Source organism: Portunus trituberculatus, chromosome 17, assembly GCF_017591435.1.
Source record: "Portunus trituberculatus isolate SZX2019 chromosome 17, ASM1759143v1, whole genome shotgun sequence".
NCBI classification, from domain to species: Eukaryota; Metazoa; Arthropoda; class Malacostraca; order Decapoda; family Portunidae; genus Portunus; species Portunus trituberculatus.
The window spans coordinates 16,125,348-16,146,393 of NC_059271.1; the positions used below are offsets into that span (position 1 = coordinate 16,125,348).

Here is a 21,046-nt window from a genome sequence, read left to right on the forward strand (position 1 = left end):
ATCGAACCCCGGTCCTCTGGCTTGTGAAGCCAGCGCTCTAACCACTGAGCTACCGGGCGTGTTGTGTGTGTGTGTGTGTGTGTGTTTCACTGTTTGATCTCCTGCAGTCTCTGACGAGACAACCAGACGTTACCCTACGGAACGAGCTCAGAGCTCATTTTTTCCGATCTTCGGGTAGGCCTGAGACCTGGCACACACCACACACCGGGACAACAAGGTCACAAGTCCTCGATTTACATCCCGTACCTACTCACTGCTAGGTGAACAGGGGCTACACGTGAAAGGAGACACACCCAAATATCTCCACCCGGCCGGGGAATCGAACCCCGGTCATCTGGCTTGTGAAGCCATCGCTCTAACCACTGAGCTACCGGGTGTGTGTGTGTGTGTGTGTGTGTGTGTGTGTGTGTGTGTGTGTGTGTGTGTGTGTTATTAACCACGGTCGTCTGCTGGTCACGCAGCCAGCCTTTTCCCTACGGAAAGAGCTCAGAGCTCATACTGACCGATCTTCGGGTAGGACTGAGACCACATCACACACCACACACACCGGGAAAGCGAGGCCACAACCTCTCGAGTTACATCCCGTATCTATTTATTGCTAGGTGAACAGAGGCTACACATTAAGAGGCTTACCCACTTGCCTGGCCGTTCCCGGGACTCGAACCCGGCCCTCTCGGTTGTGAGCCGAGTGTGCTTACCACTACACTATGCGGTGTGTGTGTGTTTCACTGTTTGATCTGCTGCAGTCTCTGACGAAACAGTCAGACGTTACCCTACGGAACGAGCTCAGAGCTCATTATTTCCGATCTTCGGATAGGCCTGAGACCAGGCACACACCACACACCTGAACAACAAGGTCACAACTCCTCGATTTACATCCCGTACCTACTCACTGCTAGGTGAACAGGGGCTACACGTGAAAGGGGAGACACCCAAATATCTCCACCCGGCCGGGGAATCGAACCCCGGTCCTCTGGCTTGTAAAGCCATCGCTCTAACCACTGAGCTACCGGGCGTGTGTGTGTGTGTGTGTGTGTGTGTGTGTGTGTGTGTGTGTTGTTTGTTTGTTTGTTTGTTTGTTTGATTGATAAGGGGTGGGCTGCAGCACGGGCTTCTCAGACACATCATATGATGCTGCTGGGCGGCAGTTTTGGACCTTGCTTACCTGCCGTCATTACTTTTTATGTTACGGTGTTCCCTTGTGTGAAGCGTCACCCGACCCACAATTTCACTCTAATACCATTATGTTAATTATAAACAGCACCTGTCAAAACTTTCAATCTCACCGGCTGCCTCGCCCTGCCAGTTTGTCCACTGAAATAAGTGTCAAAGAGATTTGTCATTGATTTGTATTTCAAAATATTCCGTAGATTCTATAGTTGTCCTTTACTTCGGGAAAAGTCGTATTGATATAAACTTCATATGAAAAACAGAGTTGTATTGCACATTGTTACCGTATATTAAAGACTGTTATCTGATATTTTCCCGTGATCATTGCATTCTGGTGACGTATTGTGGATCCCATTTCACTTAATGGTGCTTGGTACATTGTACAGGTTTAGTCAATGATAGGAATGTAAAGTAGTCTGTTGAAGATTCCCCGGCTTTGATTTGGAATAATTACGTCATCGGGCTGCTGTAAGAACCGCGAAGTCTTTCCCTCTGTATCCCTCTGCAGGAGTGGCACAGGCCCATGACAGTAATCAAGGTCAAAGGTAAACTTAAGAGATGGTGACCGAAATCTTCTGTCACGTGAGGTATGATGGAAGAGTGAGGCAGAACCGGACAGATGAAGCCTCTTTCCAATGAATAGTGACGTGCAAACGTCTCATGCTAAGTGATCGACTTGACAAATAATCTAAGAAAGAAATTAACCTGTTTATAAGTAATTCGCTAAAGAAAACATGCAGTCATGAAGGACTATTAATATGTAAAGAAAGGTAGGCCACGGCAAGCCATTGCCTCTACGTGACACTGATGTGGCATCTGGCTGGGAAGGCGAAGAACTAATGAATCTCCGTGAACCAGATGAGAGAACCTTTCTCTGCGTTCAGCCGTCTGCAACATGTAGCGGCGGCCGTATCATGAACCAAGATTCTTTTTACCTCAAATTAGATTCGGTTTGATTTTATAACGCACATTTCACTATGGCATGACTGGTGAGTCGTATATAGCTGTTTTCACTCAGCTCTGCTAAGTGCTTTCTTGTCAGACGACAGTACGAAAAGGGAAAAAGAAAAAAAGTTAGCTTACATATTGTTATATTTATTGATCTTGTATCCAGACCAGCGGTAACTGATAAATGCGAAAGTGTGCCACGTGGGAAGAGAGAGAGAGAGAGAGAGAGAGAGAGAGAGAGAGAGAGAGAGAGAGAGAGAGAGAGAGAGACTGAGACTTAGTGTACATATATTTGTTTTCAAAGTAAGCAGTAGCGAAGCTTTTGTATGCGGAGAGAGATCATTATTTGTGTTTTGCGGAAAAATTAGTTATTCTCGGCGTCAGATCTCCGTAATCAAAATATATTTAGGTCGCTCATTTAATAGCTGGAAAAAGCCTGCTCGTATGTTTTGTTAATGTTGCTCATAACTCTACTCATTACGCTTAATGTAATAATGTGGCATTTGTTGGTGCATTGTGTGACGTAACCACGCGGACTTGACACGGTTGGAGAGGCGAAGAGACAAGGTGGAGGAAATGTGTGTGTGTGTGTGTGTGTGTGTGTGTGTGTGTGTGTGTGTGTGTGTGTGTGTGTGTGTGTTTACCTAGTTCTAGTTTTACAGGGCCTGGGCTTTATGCTCGTGTAGCCCCGTCTCCATATCTACACTTATCCAATTTTTCTGTGTGTGTGTGTGTGTGTGTGTGTGTGTGTGTGTGTGTGTGTGTGTGTGTGTGTGTGTGTGTGTGTGTGTGTGTGTTTCACTGTTTGATCTGCTGCAGTCTCTGACGATACAGCCAGACGTTACCCTACGGAACGAGCTCAGAGCTCATTATTTCCGATCTTCGGATAGGCCTGAGACCAGGCACACACCACACACCGGGACAACTAGGTCACAACTCCTCAATTTACATCCCGTACCTACTCACCGCTAGGTGAACAGGGGCTACACTGTGTATGTGTGTGCGTGCGTGCGTGCGTGGGTTTGGGGGAGGGAGGTGTTAGTGTACGAATGAACGTGTACACTAGCATGCATTTTACTTTCGCCGTTCTACTGCATGTCTGTAATAAAAAAATAAAAAAAACACGAAAAATGTATCACGTCTCCCTGATATCACATGTGTGACGCTTCTCAGAGATGCATGTACGTCATTAAGGAGGCAAGAGTCATTGTCTCTGTCTAGTTTACTTGGCGTCAGGTAACGTGTTCCTTGACTTAACAGTTGTCATAGTTGATTCCTCTGTTAAGTGGTTCCATTGCTGGATTAGTCGAAACTTACCGTCAGTTCGATCAGTCCACTCACCACTTTTCTTTTGTGCCTAGCCTTCGCGACGAGCCTGGAGTAGCCAGTGTGTTTGCACCCATATCCAGTGGTTCCCCGAGTCATCAGCTGAGCACGAGTCAGCGAGCAGGTGATTAGCTAGAATCCATCAGCTTGGCATAATACAGATTGCCTGGAGGAAGGCTTCCAGTCATAATAGTACGGAGCAGGAGGCAGGGAAGTGTTGATTGATACTCTGTCGAGAACGATAATAGCATTGCGAGCCATCACTTCCTGCGACACGCATTAACACGTACTGTTTCTGGGAGAGATGTTTCCTTTCACTAGTGAGAAACTTGAAGGAATGAAAATTAATATCTGTACTTCACCGGATGTCTATAAAGACTGACTTGGCGAATCCTGACGAAGGATATCTGAAGAGATTGGTCAGTACAAGAAGTCAAAGAAACATTTTATGGAACAGTGGGCACAGGGACTGTGATCACAAAACTGTAAGGTGGATGACTAGATCGGCTTTGCTACTTGCATTGTTGGGGATTAGCTGGGAATTATCGCCCTTATTACGACTCTGAGCCTTACTGTCAACCTACATCTGCTAAAGGATGCTTATAAAAGGTTTAATAAGCCATTTATTCCTATGGATAGAGAGTGGAAAGAGCAAGACGGGACTGTTGTTCGAAGAGCTTCACGGCTCTACTTTCAGCTGCAGGAAAACAAAAACAAATTTGTTCGTAGGAGCGAGCGGCGCTTCTTGTCACTCTTGATGCACTGTCCCTGTGGGAAGGAAGCGGCCGGAGGCTGACAGGTGGGGGAAGCGGCAGAACACCCAGTGAACACCTTGATTACCAAGCATCAGGATAATCTCAAAGACGGGGCGTAGCGGAACAGTTACGAGGAACACTCGGGAGTAAGTGGATGACCGAACCTGCGGCTTACTCGTGAAAAAATACTTTGTGGTTTGTAACTCACAATACTTCCTCTCTCCCTCCCTCCATCTCTATCACCCCTTCTTCCTCCTTCCTTCCCTTCCTCTCTCCTTCCTTTTCCCTCACCATTCCCCTGTCACACCCATCAGGTGGGCGAGGCTTCGCTACTCCCCATCTCTGAGCCATCCTCCCCAGTAGTGGTAATGTTGGATTGGTTTATTTTGGCCCTAGGACACCACACTAAACTTTGATCGGCCTCCTCCGGATATAAATGTTGAATCTTGTACATTTATTGTTGCAGCAGTAAATGAAGAATTCTCTCTCTCTCTCTCTCTCTCTCTCTCTCTCTCTCTCTCTCTCTCTCTCTCTCTCGGTAGGTGTGAGGCTGTGGCCCCAGCACTAGGGAGAGGGACAGCTTTCATGTTTTACCTTCACCAAACGTGTCCCGAGCCGAGGGATCGGTGGAGGTAAGTGCAGGTCAGCCTTTGACATTGTAAACAGCGGGCGTGAGGTGATGGCTTTTCTCCTGCACCCCCGTGAAGGTGGCTGAGGTGGTGGAGCTGGTGGCATGCATCCCACGTGGTGCTGTCTGGCACCCCCGGCAGCAGCAGAGCAGCTCCCTTCAACAGGCCTGCTGTTCCGACCACCTTCAACACCACCGATTCAACATTGTGATAAGCTCCTTGCTACAACCAAAACTTAGTACAGTTTGTGAAGTAGTCGTCGGTAATATAAAATCTATGTTTAGAGGGCAAGATACCTCCCCCGTTAGGCAAGAATGGACTCGACCGCCACCAATCCCACCACGCCGTGCTTCAGTGTTGTCCAGGACACCGGAGGGAGTGGAATTGCGCTCAGCTCAGCAGCGTATCTTGTCTGCGTGGCTGGCTGGGCTCAGCGTTGTGCTGGTGTGTCTGCCAGTTATATATCTTGGCACTGTGCAGGAGGTATAAGAAGAGTGCCTTCACACCTAGTGGGCAGTGTTTAGTGTAGTGATGGTGAAGGGATAGTGAATTGCTATGTACGATTGTGCGAGCGGCGGAGCCCCCCTTACAAGCGACGCGTCGAAACCTCACGACGACGCTAACCGCCACCACAGGAGGAGCACCGACTTGGTCACGGCCCATCAGGAGCACGCCCAGGCCCTCGATCTCAACATGAACTCTGGATACTCTCTCTACTCTCAGGTAGGGCGGCGCGGGTCAGCTGTGTTGGGCGAGTGGGAGGGTGGGAGGGAGGCCCGGCCGGGTGCACGCGGCTCCCTTGCCTCTCCGTGCTGCTCATCTGAACGTAGCGTCACTTGATGTGAAATGCTGCCTTCGCAGGCTTCTGATTGCTTTTGTGTGACATTCCAATGACAAGAAGTAAGGACCTAGAGGAGGAATGGGAGGGGGAATGCTCACCAGACGAAAACACAGTATGTTGGCGAAGTAAACAAAGTATACTACGGGAGAGTTCCGCCTCCTTCGGGATTTCTTTGCCAGGACCTTGTGTTGGTGAGCGGGCTCGCTCACTACAAACAGTAGGCAGTAAAGGCTTGCATCCATTGAGGAACATTAATGCGACACTCGTGGTAATTACTACAAAAAGTCATAAAGGGAACTTTTAAAGTGTGCAATGTTTGCTTATCCAGCAAGTCCACGGCAAGTCACACACACACACACACACACACACACACACACACACACACACACACACACACACACACACACATTTATATATATATATATATATATATATATATATATATATATATATATATATATATATATATATATATATATATATATATATATATATATATATATATATATATATATATATATACATACATATATATATATATATATATATATATATATATATATATATATATATATATATATATGTATATACATATGAGAGATACACAATATGAGAGAGAGAGAGAGAGAGAGAGAGAGAGAGAGAGAGAGAGAGAGAGAGAGAGAGAGAGAGAGAGAGAGAGAGAGAAGTTAAGTATTGTAACACATGTAAGCGTGAGTGATATATATATATATATATATATATATATATATATATATATATATATATATATATATATATATATATATGAGAGAGAGAGAGAGAGAGAGAGAGAGAGAGAGAGAGACACTCAAACCAGAAGGAGGAACAGGATTGTGAGGTGTTATTTGGTAAATTAAATTTTAGTCAACACGAGGACAGAAAATGTGTATAAAAGTGCACCATCATAGGGATTTTTTTTTTTTTTTTTTTTTTGTAAGTGTTTCCATCGCCTGAAAACCTGTACTTACTCCCTCCCCCTGGACTGGGAAGAGAAGGAACTGTGGTATTGTGTTTTATTTGGAGGAACAGCATTGTGGCGGACGAAGAGGACCCGTGCGAGGTAGGTGACCAAGGGCATGAGGGACAGGGGAACATGTATGGGGGTGGATGTTTCTTGAGCATTGGAAACCAGAATCCTGTGGGATGCAAGTCGTGAGTCGGACACTGAGGAAGCAAAGTTGAAGTGTGGAGCGCGTCTGAGGAGCGAGCAGTACAGCGTGAGGTGGGGGACGTTTGGCCAGGCGGCTGAGCGATGGCGAGGGCGGCAAGTATTGGGTGGCGATGGTGGGCAACTTGTTGCTGGAGCCTGACGCCACTACCGCTGCCACCTCGACGCCGGCACGCATTTGTTATGAGATAGCCATACCTGTGCCACACTGAGCAGCAGTCACGATAGGCAACACAGGCTGCTGCAATGCTCGCCTGACAGTGTATAAGCAAGCGTGGGTGGCACCCAAGAGTTAGATGTTCCTCTTGTGGGTATGAAACTCAGAACCTAAATGACCCATAATTGAGAGTGATGTGGAAGATGACGTGACACACTACTACGTCTGATGGACTGTTAAAACAAAGCTGTGAGAAACGCTGCGCTTTACCCATATAGTTTAAATAATAATACGCGCTGATAATGTATTACTTAGACTGATAGATTTCCTTAATGCCGTAACTCTTCAAGCAAAGTGCAAAAAAAGGCCTGTGTGTGTGTGTGTGTGTGTGTGTGTGTGTGTGTGTGTGTGTGTGTGAGACTCACCACCACCACCACGGTCGCCTGCTGGTCACCCAGCCAGTCTTCCCCATTACGGAGCGAGCTCAGAGCTCATAGACCGATCTTCGGGTAGGACTGAGACCACATCACACACTCCACACACCGGGAAAGCGAGGCCACAAACCCTCGAGTTACATCCCGTACCTATTTACTGCCAGGTGAACAGGGGCCACACATTTAAGAGGCTTGCCCATTTGCCTCGCCGCTTACCGGGACTCGAATCCGGCCCTCTCGAGTGTGAGTCGAGCGTGCTAACCACTACACTACGCGGTGTGTGTGTAATTCACTGTTTGATCTGCTGCAGTCTCTGACGAGACAGCCAGACGTTACCCTACGGAACGAGCTCAGAGCTCATTATTTCCGATCTTCGGATAGGCCTGAGACCAGGCACACACCACACACCGGGACAACAAGGTCACAACTCCTCGATTTACATCCTGTACCTACTCACTGCTAGGTGAATAGGGGCTACACGTGAAAGGAGACACACCCAAATATCTCCACCCGGCCGGGGAATCGAACCCCGGTCCTCTGGCTTGTGAAGCCAGCGCTCTAACCACTGAGCTACCGGGCCGTGTGTGTGTGTGTGTGTGTGTGTGTGTGTGTGTGTGTGTGTGTTTTCACTTTTCATCTGCTGCAGTCTTTGACGAGACAGCCAGACGTTACTCTACGGAACGATCTCAGAGCTCATTATTTCCGATCTTCGGATAGGCCTGAGACCAGGCACACACCACACACCGGGACAACAAGGTCACAACTCCTCGATTTACATCCCGTACCTATTCACTGCTAGGTGAACAGGGGGCTACACGTGAAAGGATACACATCCAAATATCTCCACCCGGCCGGGGAATCGAACCCCGGTCCTCTGGCTTGTGAAGCCATCGCTCTAACCACTGAGCTACCGGGTGTGTGTGTGTGTGTGTGTGTGTGTGTGTGTGTGTGTGTGTGTGTGTGTTTGTTTGTTTGTTTGTTTGTTTGTTTGTACCTTCGTACGAAAAGACGTCTAGTATTGCAATAGTTACGATAGTAATGAGAATAATAATGATGATAGTAATAATAATGATTATTGTACGATTCCTGATATTTCTCTTTTCTTGGAAGTTGTCTAGCATGAATCTCTTGCTCGTTTTGTCATATTATTTCCCTTATCTAGAACATTGCATCAGATCCATTACGCGAAAGCTGTTTCAGATATTTTTGTTTTTATTGTTGTTGTTGCTGCTGCTGTTGTTCGTGGTGGTGGTGGTCGTGATGTCTTAAGTAGTAGCAGTATCAGCCAGTGATATAAAGAGGAGGAGGAGGGATAGACATCCCGGAATTGTTTGTACAAAGATACTTTCCTTAAAGGTCGTGCACGTGACCGTCTATCATTATCATGTGGAGAACTTTTCTTTATCGGAGGGGTAGGGAGTACGGGTGGGAGGGAGGACGTTTACTTGGTGTATGCTGTTCATCTTGTGTCGGGTATCTGCGTGGCTAGCTAGCCTAACTGTCATTGAGGATCGGTGCCGTGGGTAGTCCAGTCATTCATTGTGAAGTTTTTGGCTTGGTACGATTTTATGGTACCAATTAACTTCCAGTGAGGCCCGGGGTGCTTTAAGGATTTCTCCATCGTAGATAATGGCTGTTAGCGGAGAGGAAAATCGATAAGATTATCATACAGATGTGACGATAACAGTATTTATTGACTCCCCGGCGGCTGTTGTTCAGGCTGGCCAAAGCCACCGAATTACCAGCAGCGTGATGGTAGCAGCTCCTTGAAGGCTTTTCCGCTTATGTGAAGTCGTTGTTTGGACGTAACGCGAGGGAACACTTTGAAGAGTGTCATAGTATTGTAGGCATGCTGCACTCCCCGCTGTACTTATCGTATGGCCTTATAAGATGTTACACATATCTGCTGATAAGTAAGTGGAGTGGTCTTGTGCGCGTGCTCACACTGATAGCGTTAGGTGCACTCGAGGCTCACCTCAAGCCCAGCTTCAAGGTCTCTTATTTTATATACTATATGTTGTCACCACGAAAGTAATGGTAAACCGGCGTGTCCCATCCTTTTTTTTATAACTGTGATCTGGGATGGGCCAGCTATGCAGGTTTTGGAGTGGTGGTGTTTTATGATACAAGCTATAACCCTGTAGCCTCGGGGAAAGCAGCCCTTGAGGTGACTTACTTCATGATCCCGTGTTAGAGGCGAAACGTTTCTCATGTGAATATCTCTGCATCTCTCCCTCTGTTATAGTATAGCTTCCTTTGGTCTCACCATCCTTACATCCCATTGCCATGCCTCATGCAGCTCTGCGCAAAGCGATGAATGTGCTCTTCACCAGTAGCAGTGGTGGGCTGCGATAGTTATGCCGCACGCTCTTCTCTATAAAACACCACCGCCACCTTCTCCTGAAGGCGTCCGCATTTCTGTTGTTTTGTGGTGCTTTCTTGCCGACATGTTCCAGTGTTTCCGCGTTTAGTTTCTCTTTCTACTGTGTTTCCTTCCTAGCTGTTCCCTTGCGCCCCCTCGCCTTCCTTCCCGCCATCTTGCACTCCTCCACCCGCCGTTCTCCTCCTGCACCTACTTCACTTATTGTCCTTCTCCCCTCCCATTTCTCGGGAATGGCGGAGTCTAATGGCAACCGATTAAGTTTCCAACGGTCGTTCGGGTTTCACGGCTCCACTTCCTCGCCCAAGGACGGGGCTCATCTCTTGCAAGCTCCCGTGTCGCCTCTCTCCGTGAAAGGATTTTATACTGACATTTATTTTTTCTTCCCTCCTTATGGCTCCTCTGGGAAATGCCAACGAAATATAACGTAAACGAGGACTAGAAATGTGCACTGCTTGTGGTGTGAGCGTTGTAGGTGTGGCTGGGGCTGCTGGTGGTAGGAGCGGTGGGTGACAGTGACGCCCGTTTGCTCCCGTGTACTCCACCAGAGAGGAACTCAAAAGTTGGCTCTCTTAGCATTGTGGTGGCGTTGTGGCATCAGCAGCAACATCACCGTCGGGGACTCTCGGTAGTCCTGCGTGGCGGTTTAAACCTCGCCTCCCCCGGCCCGGCCCTTTGTACACAACAATACGGCAGCTGCGTCCGAGACGGTCCAAAGTGGGGCAGGGCTGAGGGTAGCCCCGCTTCCGCCTCCCTTCTCGGTCATTCTGTTAAAATTCACCTTCAGATACTGCGTGTGAGACTGAGCACCAGTACAGCAACATGCGCAGGCTACGCCGCCGGCAGAGTTTGCTGGTTGTTTGACCTGCCCTGCAGAACATGCAGCAGTGGTGGTCGTGTTAGTGGTTTATCAGGAGGAAGCACTGCTCTTACTGTTATGCAGACTATTTATAGAGTACATACATCTCGGATAGTTCCTGTTGTCGATCTTCTTCCCCTTGCTTTATTTATTTATTTATTTATTTATTTATTATTATTATTATTATTATTATTATTATTATTATTATTATTATTGTTATTTATTTTTTTTATTATTTTTTTGCTACCGTTACCTCAAGACTGTGCCGGCAAAGAATTTTTGTAGGTACACTGAAATGTTCAGTTCATGACTGAAGTTATCAGGCTTCTCCCAGTGGTAGGTGGCAGAGACACTGTCCCTTTGTGGTAAGCGGTAGCTCGGCTTGCCATGGCACCCTGCACTGCGCCTCTTTGTAACAACAGGACTCAGCACCTTCTTTGTAGTATATACTGTACAGTGGACGTCATGTTCTTTCCTAGGTCACAGAGACCTGGAAAAGCGTAGTGGGGCTCATGCTACACGTGAGTTTTCTGTTTGTGTGTGGGTGTGGGTGTGGGTGGGTGGAGGGGAGATAAAAGGTGGATATAAGTATGGAGACTGCTGTATCTGCCCCTTCCTCCTCCATTCCTCGACTGATCCCTCTGTCGTGAGCCGTACTTAAAAATCACTTGGTAGAGGTGATGATTACTCACCCCCTTCTACCTCCTTCTCTCTCGTTCCTCCCTCCTATCCGTTTCTTGTTAGTCTCTCTTTCGGTTTTCCATATTACTTTCCATCTTTTTTCATGTCTCACCCTTCTGTATATCTTATTTTCTCACTTGCTTTGGCCAACCCCTAGTATAATATATATATATATATATATATATATATATATATATATATATATATATATATATATATATATATATATATATATATATATATATATATATATATATATATATATATATATATATATATATATATAATCTTTTCCTTTACCCTTCTCTCTTTGTCCGTCTTTCTCTTAGCTCCTTCCCTCCTGGGCCCTATCCTCTACTCTTCCTTCCCTCGGTTGATTTCCTCCTCCCGTTCCCTCTCCCACAGCTCCCCTGCCTCAAGTTTTGCTCTCATTTTCGGCGTTGGACCTTTTACTTTCTCTCTCTCTCTCTCTCTCTCTCTCTCTCTCTCTCTCTCTCTCTCTCTCTCTCTCTCTCTCTCTCTCTCTCTCTCTCTCTCTCTCTCTCTCTCTCTCTCTCTCTCTCTCTCTCTCTCTCTCTCTCTCTCTCTCTCTCTCTCTCTCTCTCTCTCTCTCTCTCTCTCTCTCTCTCTCTCTCTCTCTCTCTCTCTCTCTCTCTCTCTCTCTCTCTCTCTCTCTCTCTCTCTCTCTCTCTCTCTCTCTCTCTCTCTCTCTCTCTCTCTCTCTCTCTCTCTCTCTCTCTCTCTCTCTCTCTCTCTCTCTCTCTCTCTCTCTCTCTCTCTCTCTCTCTCTCTCTCTCTCTCTGCCATGATGTAGGAGTCGGGACAGAGCACCCATGAGCTACTCTTTTTGTAGATGGCATGAGGAACTGCGAAGGGGTAGAACGAGTGCTGAAGGACGGGGGATATGGTGAGGGAGTGAGCTTCCTTTCACACGCTTTAGTATTTCTTCGTTCCTTCCTCCCTGATTTCCCTTCTCTTCATTTGCCTATCACTGCGGTGTTAACTCGCTTACCATTACCATTACGTGCTCACCCTCACATCATCAACTTGGCGCCGTAACTTGCAATGCCTCTCGACCTTCAACTGACGAAGGGAACCGCTTAGCTCGTCGTTTCTTAGAGGTCGCTGACACCACCAGCCGAGGGGCAAGAACACGCAGGTAGCGAGGCACAGCATGCCTCAGCCGGGGGTCACTTCTCATTCAGGGGCTAAGAGGTATCGCGACCCGAATGGTGACACTAGTGACACGCCTGAAGAATTCCCTACAGGCTGATGGTGGTAACCCCTCCTTCCAACCATTCCCTGAAGGCTGACGGAACCTCGACCCTTTGGTGCAGGATGGCCACCTCTCCTAACGAGCACACAGGAGGACGGCAGCAAATACATGGCTTGTAGCAGCTAGTCGGCTGAGGGATTTTTGGGGTTGTGCTTGTGCCCTGCGGCGTGTGGTGGAGGGAGTGGGCCGCATGACCCACATCCAGGGCCCGCGTGCCAGTGGAGCGAGGAACAACTTGCTCGGTTCCGCCTCACTGCTGGGACCCGTCCCTTGCCGTGGCAGCGTCCTCCACCAACCATCCTGCACCATCGCCTTCACCACCCTTCACCTCCATAACCACCGCCGTAGATGAAACAACCCTTCCACCTACACCATCCTCTTATATCCTTCACCACTTCATGTGTTCATTTATGTAATTCCTAGTGTCACCAGTTTTCCTTCCACCCACATTGCTATTTGATCCACCATTCATACTCTATTGTGTCGCTCTTCATGCATGCACGCCTTCCAGCCTCTCGCCGCCATCGCCAGCTTCATGCACAATACACGACACCTGCACTGACACCCTCCATGTACTGAATGTGTGCTTACTGATACGGTACTTACGTATAATACATACGTATACACACACACACACACACACACACACACACACACACACACACACACACACACACACACACACACACACACACACACACACATTCTCCTTGTTTGTCTGTGTAATATCTTGAGCGTCATGTTTAGCTCATCTCCATCTTCGCCATTCCAGCCTGCCGAGCTACTTTCTGGAAACTGAGTGCTGCTGGAGAGAGTCATGTGGCACCGGTGAGTGCATTCCGTTGCTCTTCAATGGGCACGCCGGTGTGTTTAGCTATTTTTTCAGTTCTTTCAGCGTCGCAGGAATGATGCCGAATGGCAGAGAAGAGAAGAACGAGAACAGGAGTGGAGGTAACGTCACCGCCTTTCCTCAGTGCCACCCAGTCAGGTTTTAACGTGAAGCCATAAAGCCTAATGACAGGCCGCTGAGCACATGAAACTAACGCTCCATCAAATCATAGCGGCCGCTTCCACAGTTACACAAGACGCCCTATAAATAGTAGTGACTATCATAAAGTGGTCGCAGCCAGGGGTCTCCTCCTCTCCCTCTCCCTCCTGCCTGCGAGGAGGACTTTGATCTTCACTCTCCCCTGCCGCTCCCTGCCACGCCTCCCTGCTGACTGGGCGCCACCTTCCACTCGTCCTCGACCATCTTGGCTCCCATGGCTCTGTCTCGCCCGACCTCTCAGCCTCCGCCTCGCGCTGTTCCCTTCCTCATCTCAACTCTGACGTGCAGATTCAACCTGTCTCCACTTCTGTTCCCTTATCCCTCCCTCATGTACAGCACTATAAACCTCACAGTTATAGCTTTCTCTCTTCAGATGTTGCTTACCTGCTTCCCTTCCCACAGGTATCCTCGCTGAAAGTATAACTTGATGCTGTTAATTGGTGGCGTGGAGGATGGTGAGCCACCCACAAAACTGTGCCCATGAATGATATTGTGAGTTATACTTAGCTTCATTGGCAGTCTCATCTCGGTCATCATAGTCACTGGTCGCCGGGTCTGTGTGAATGATCGGCCTTGGAAAGTTATCAGAAAGATTGTGGATATTGTACAGAAATTTAGCTAACATCATCGCTTTCCCCCCCCCCTTCTCTCTCTCTCTCTCTCTCTCTCTCTCTCTCTCTCTCTCTCTCTCTCTCTCTCTCTCTCTCTCTCTCTCTCTCTCTCTCACACACACACACACACACACACACACACACACACACACACACACACACACACACACACACACACACACACACCCGGCAGGTCATGAACACCCCATGATGGGCAGGAGCGAGCAGTCTGGGGCAGCACCATAATTTTGGCAAGGCCGTCGAGCTAGGACGTTAGGTGGAGTGTATAAGGAAGTGGGTGGAGCGCGAGGCGTAGCGGCCCACGTCGGGTTACTCCCCCTTCTCTCTCTCTCTCTCTCTCTCTCTCTCTCTCTCTCTCTCTCTCTCTCTCTCTCTCTCTCTCTCCATTCACCCACGTGCATATTCCTATCAAATTTTACTTTTATTACTCATTTATTGACTGTGTGTGTGTGTGTGTGTGTGTGTGTGTGTGTGTGTGTGTGTGTGTGTGTGTGTGTTTGGGCAGGGCGTGGGTTTGCGTCGCTTAGCCACACGCATTGGTGGGGTTGTTCTGCAGGTTGTCTTGTGCCCGTTTTTTTTTTTTTTTTTTCCCACCCCACTGAGGAGCAGATCAAGTTTTTACCATATATAGTGTAAATTTCCGTCCCTCCCTGAGCCTCGCCCCCCCCCCACCAACTCACCCCTCCCTCTACCACACCAGGATGAGGTGCTAGAAAAAGTGGTGAGTTTGTCGCTCCTGTCCGCATACCGCATCAGCAGCTTCCCGACGTCCTCTCTTCACGCAGCATTACTTGGCGGTGATTGCATTGGCTTTGTCCTTTTGAGGCGTATGGTATTTTTTGTGTCGGGGAAGGTGAGACTTGCAAGGAGAGATTCTGGCAGTGATCTTTTCCTGAAGTATCCGTGTCATTGTTGTTGGTCTAAGTTTAGGTACGGCAGTCGTCTGCATTTTTTATTGTCATCGCATGTGCTGAAGTAAGATATGTGATGGGAAAATAATGTAAGATGTTTGTTATGAAGGTGTGTTTACCGTAAAGAAAATGTGTGTGTGTGTGTGTGTGTGTGTGTGTGTGTGTGTGTGTGTGTGTGTGTGTGTGAATAGAATAGAATATATTTATTAGCTCAGACTTTACGATGAAAGTATGGAGCACAGTTCCTAAGTATAACAACAAAAAAAGATACCAAGAACATAAAATAGCGTCACTCTTGAACTATCTATTACCCAAACCATCGACTAATACTTCACCTCACCATTCTAAACACAGCCTGTAAAAACAATGCTAAGTTGTTAAGTGTGTTAGTGCTGGTTGTTTGCATCAGCAAGCCATACTTGTATAATGATGGCCTGTTTCTATAATAATATGAAATATTCATTTTGACATACAAACAGCATATGAAATTCATCCCCAACAAAGTTATCTTAACACATGTTACAAACTCGTTCTTCCTTACTAATGCCTCTATATCTTCCTTCAATAATGGATAATTTGTTATTACATGCTCGTAATTTACTTATCATAATTTTACTTTTCTTTGATAATTTTACCAAATACTCTTCCACACCATATACAACTTTATACATTCTATAACTACTAGATATTTTTCATTATCGAATTAGTGTGTGTGTGTGTGTGTGTGTGTGTGTGTGTGTGTGTGTGTGTGTGTGTGTGTGCGTGCGTGCGTGCGCCCTAGACAAGCCGTGAACTGACCCGCCCTCGTGGAGAAACACTGGCACCCAACCACTACCCTGCCGTGTTTGTTTGTACTAGCCGGCACAGGTTTGTTTATGGCCATTGTTCATAAACAAGCACACTTGGCCGGCCGTGGACGAATTGTGGCCTCGGTTCCTAGCATCAAACACTGAGGTTACATGGACCCTCGGCCTCACTCACAGTAGGATGATGCTCCGAGTGGGCTGTTCGTGTTCGGTGTCTACATAGGGAGGGAGGCTGCTGCTTCCCTCTGTTCGCCGGACTGAAAACCTCATATCAGTAAAAAGGGAAGAGATTGAGACACTGTCCTGTCACCAGGAAAGCAGCCTACACACATGCTTTTTCTTTTTTCTTTTTCTCAAATTTTTTTTTTCGAAGTAGGTTGACGTGGTGTATACAGCAGTGACGGTGTCGGTGGTACACAAAAAGTTAGTGGTTCAGAGGGTGTATAAATAAATAGGATCATGGAATTTGAACACGTTTGGTAGAGGTTATGTACACATAGGTTAGTAGTGTGTGTACACACGCGAAGATAGAGTGAGTTTGTGTAGGGCTGAAGCAGCGAACAGCGTGGGTGTGAGTAACAGAGGTAAGGGAGTCTAGGAGGCAACCAGACAGCGAGGGGGGCGGGCTGGTGTGGACGGTGGGTGTAGTGGGAGCAGCTGTACGGGGCACCAGAGGGCGCGGGCGACAGCCAAGTCACAAAGAACAGCTCAGTTGATGCCCACAGCTTCCGTCACCACTCACGGCGGAGGTCTCCTTTTTCTTCGAACTTCGCATTTCCACCACGCCAGACATTGCTTCCTCGATGTCATGTTAAGCAGGCGCCTATTTTCATTTAGTGGAGCATCACGCCATAAGAAATGGGTGGGAAAGCGGACGGCAACGGAAGGGGAAGGAGAGAGAGGGAGTGGTGGGCAGGATCGTTGTATGAGGGTTGACGTGCGTTAGTGTCACTGCTTTGTCACCGTTGGTGGGGTCCTGGGAGGCGGTGGTGTTTTGGCCTCACGTATGTCATCCTCGGTGAGGAGGGTCCACGAGGCAGTGATGGAGGCCCTGTGTTGGTATATGATCCCCTGGGGAAGTGTTAGTAGCCTTGAGCAGTAAATGGTCATTGCTTTCCGCACATCGCCTGTGGTGGCGGTGTTGCCATTTGGTCACCAGTAGAATATATTTTTTAGCGTGCCTCACACTCTTGGTATGTGTCCTTCTCCCTGTGCTAGGGAGATACTGGTCGTCTATCTATTCGTTTCTGTGCCGTGCTTAATGCCTTCGTGCAATAAGTATTGTCCTGCGGCTGTTTGAATGAGAGAACTGATATAGGGTTTGGTATTCTACCGCCAGTCCCCAGCCCCGATCCTAGTGGATGACCTCCCTCCCCCCACCCGAAAGCTGTCTCGTTGCCGGTTCTCACCACGAGGGTTAATCTAGAACATCACCACGTTTAGCATTGGTGTAGAAACTGTATAGGACTTAATTTTAACTCAACCTTGTAGGCCGTGTGAAATGGGCTATGTAAGTGACGGACATAGTACGTGAATGTGGAATGACGAGTATGTAAGTTGTGTGAACACGGCAGGGTGAGGGTCTGGGACGTGGTAGGGAAGGAGAGGGCCTGGGGCTGAGGGAGGGTAGGCGAGGGACGGTGGCCACGCGACCAAGCCACACATTGCTGCCTCGCCGTACCCGCTTGAACTGGACCCTCTTAGTGAAAGCTTTGGACGGTCCTTCTTCAGAAAATGTGGTTATGGTGGAGTAAGCTATGAGCTGAGTGCAGTATGGCAGCGAGGTGACGCGGCTGGTGGATGACGGACATCCACCAGCCATCCCCGCTGGCCACCTCTATCTGTATGCAAACTTGAGTCCCCGATGCAATTTTAATGTTTTAGAGGATGCCAATAAGCAGTGAGTGAGGTGAGGCGAGTTGTGGGACCCCAGCAAGCCCCGCCAAGCTCCAGTAAGCCCTGCCAAGTCCCGCCAAGCCCCAGTAAGCCCCTTCATTCCCCCAGCAAGCCCTCACCAAACTAGTCGTCGGTTCAAGTGACAGTGTACCCTGAGCCTGAGCGGCCGCCTCGTCTCGGCATGTCCTGGCTGCATACCTTCGCTGCTCGATACACCCCTGCGGGACACCTCAACTAGACGTGCCCTTCACGGGTGCTTGCTGTTGCTTGACCCCGACATACCCTCCCCGCCTTCCCCCTCTCCCCACGCCTCCCGTGTGGCGGTGTAAACGTTAACTCATGATTTATTGTGCATTAGACTCTCCCAAGGCTTCTTCCTTCACTGTTTCACTCTGTTGTGGTGCAGTTGTTTGGATTGGCAAGAATCTCAGGAATTTCATTTCCTAAGACGATAATTTGAGTCTTTTTTGTTTTTCTTCATTTAGCCTTGTAGGCCTCCCGAATGGCGCTGATAGACGCTTCGGGCGAACCTACTAATGAGTTTCCTTTCAGCAGAGGTGTGTTTACCTGCCGCTATGAAGGCACACTGCCGTCCACAGTCGTGGAAAACTGGCCGCAAAACACGTGGGACCGTGAATGTTTATTTTATCAATGATGACATCATTGATATTACTACTGATCATATGATAATAATAATAATAATAATAATAGTATTAATAGTAATGATAATAATAATGATAATAATAATATAAGTGAGCCTCATCATGGGTAGGGCTTCGGTGTTTAGCAGAATCTGACGACAAAGCGGTCTGTAGGACGCCAGGGGTCGGGTCAGTAGGCGGTGGGGTGGGAGGTAAGGCGTGGCTTTGTGCCCACACGTCAGCAGGGAGGCGGGAGAGTGGGCACAGGCACACCACAGACTGCCTGAGAGGGACGTGACCGGGAAGAGCGTAAAATTGTGAGCGTGGAAGAATCGCCTTCGTCAGCGGCGGGAAGTGGCCACCTTCATTAGTCTGATTAATGGTTGGTGAGCCGCCATGTTGCAGACCGGCAAGAACCTCCCATTGTTCTGACGTCGTGCTGCTGCTGCTGCTGCTGCTGCTGCTTCTCTTCACCACTTTCCAAGACTTTTAGGCTTCTAATGCTGCCGCGACCATAATCTTTGTGGCTTTTGCTGACCGTCATGTCTGTGGTTTGTGCTGACTGCTGGCTCTGTGGCTCCTCTTGTTGCCTGAGGGCGAATGTCTGTGACTTGCCGGTGATTCAATGGTGCCGGTTACCTATCACGTCCATGGGTCTCGCTGCTCCCTGGGCAGGTGGGTGACTCTCCCGCTGGTGCGCTGATTCTGTGGCACCAACTGTTGAGTGAATGGTGATGGAGAGGCCGTTGTCCGGGGGTTCCTACAGCGAGCAGTAGTTGTAATAGTAGTAGTGGCGGAGCAGCGGTTAACGGGACCGCGTGGCTGGTGACCGTCTCAGATGAAGGATCACGGCGAAGGGAAAAAAAAAAAAAAAGTCCGTCGGCAATTGCTCACCCTGCCCACGTTAGTTCTTGCTGCGCGGGTGAGTGGCGCGGCTAATTTTTGTGTTGTGGCCGAATGTGATATTAGGCTCCAGATTCTCTCTCTCTCTCTCTCTCTCTCTCTCTCTCTCTCTCTCTCTCTCTCTCATGACGTGTAGTTACGCACACAGAGGACCGGGGTTCGATTCCCCGGCCGGGTGGAGATATTTGGGTGTGTCTCCTTTCACGTGTAGCCCCTGTTCACCTAGCAGTGAATAGGTACGGGATGTAAATCGAGGAGTTGTGACCTTGTTGTCCCGGTGTGTGGTGTGTGCTTGGTCTCAGGCCTATCCGAAGATCGGATATAATGAGGTCTGAGCTCGTTCCGTAGGGTAACGTCTGGCTGTCTCGTCAGAGACTGCAACAGATCAAACAGTGAAACACACACACACACACACACACACACACACACACACACACACACACACACACACACACACAGTGTAGTGGTTAGCACGCTCGACTCACAATCGAGAGGGCCGGGTTCGAATCCCGGAAAGCGGCGAGGCAAATGGGCAAGTCTCTTAATGTGTAGCCCCTGTTCACCTAGCAGTAAATAGGTACGGGATGTAACTCGAGAGGGTGTGGCCTCGCTTCCCCGGTGTGTGTTGTGTGTGTTTTGGTCTCAGTCCTACCGAAGATCAGTCCATGAGCTCTGAGCTCGCTCCGTAATGGGAAAGACTGGCTGGGTGACCAGTAGGCAACCGAGGTGAATTACACACACACACACACACACACACACACACACACACACACACACACACACACACACACACACACACACACACACACACACACACACACACACACACACACACACACAGCCCTACGCGAGTAGACTTGCCTGTCCAAGGCCACTTGTTCATAAAGGACGCTGGATTAAAAGACCAAGGTGTCAGTGTTGTTACGAGTCGCTGTTTGGTGGTGATTCCTCTTGGAATCAGCGTGGCTTACAACCCTTGCTGCTGACGGTTATGGAACTCGCGACTCACACTCTCTCTCTCTCTCTCTCTCTCTCTCTCTCTCTCTCTCTCTCTCTCTCTCTCTCTCTCTCTCTCTCTCTCTCTCTCCACCAAACAATAAGATTTGAAAGAAAAAAAAAAATTCCGTCATCTATCCTTCTGGTGAGTGTTCTGGCAGCTAATGCATATGTTTTTAAGGTAGTTGTTTGTGTATGCACATGCACGATGACACACACACACACACACACACACACACACACACACACACACACACACACACACACACACACACACACCGCATAGTGTAGTGGTTAGCACGCTCGGCTCACAACCGAGAGGGCCCGGGTTCGAGTCCCGGAAAGCGGCAAGGCAAATGGGCAAGCCTCTAAATGTGTAGCCCCTGTTCACCTAGCAATAAATAGGCTGGGTGGGTGACCAGCAGACGACCGTGGTGAATTACACACACACACACACACACACACACGCGCGCGTGAATATTGCGAGCGTTGTGAGTATTGTAGGGGAAGGAGAGGTGTACTTTTCTTGTATGGGTTGAAGTGTGGCATAGGCTATGCACCGCGCCTG

General features: G+C 48.4%; 1 protein-coding gene and 1 non-coding gene across 2 annotated transcripts in view; one reads left to right on the top strand and one right to left on the bottom strand.

Annotated features, from left to right (window-relative positions):
* Nucleotides 1-21,046, top strand: part of LOC123504761 — a 229,214-nt gene that overhangs the window by 186,561 nt on the left and 21,607 nt on the right. The gene's annotated exons all lie outside the window — the stretch shown is intronic.
* Nucleotides 943-1,016, bottom strand: Trnav-uac. Its single transcript has one exon. It is a non-coding gene; the product is annotated as a tRNA-Val (tRNA).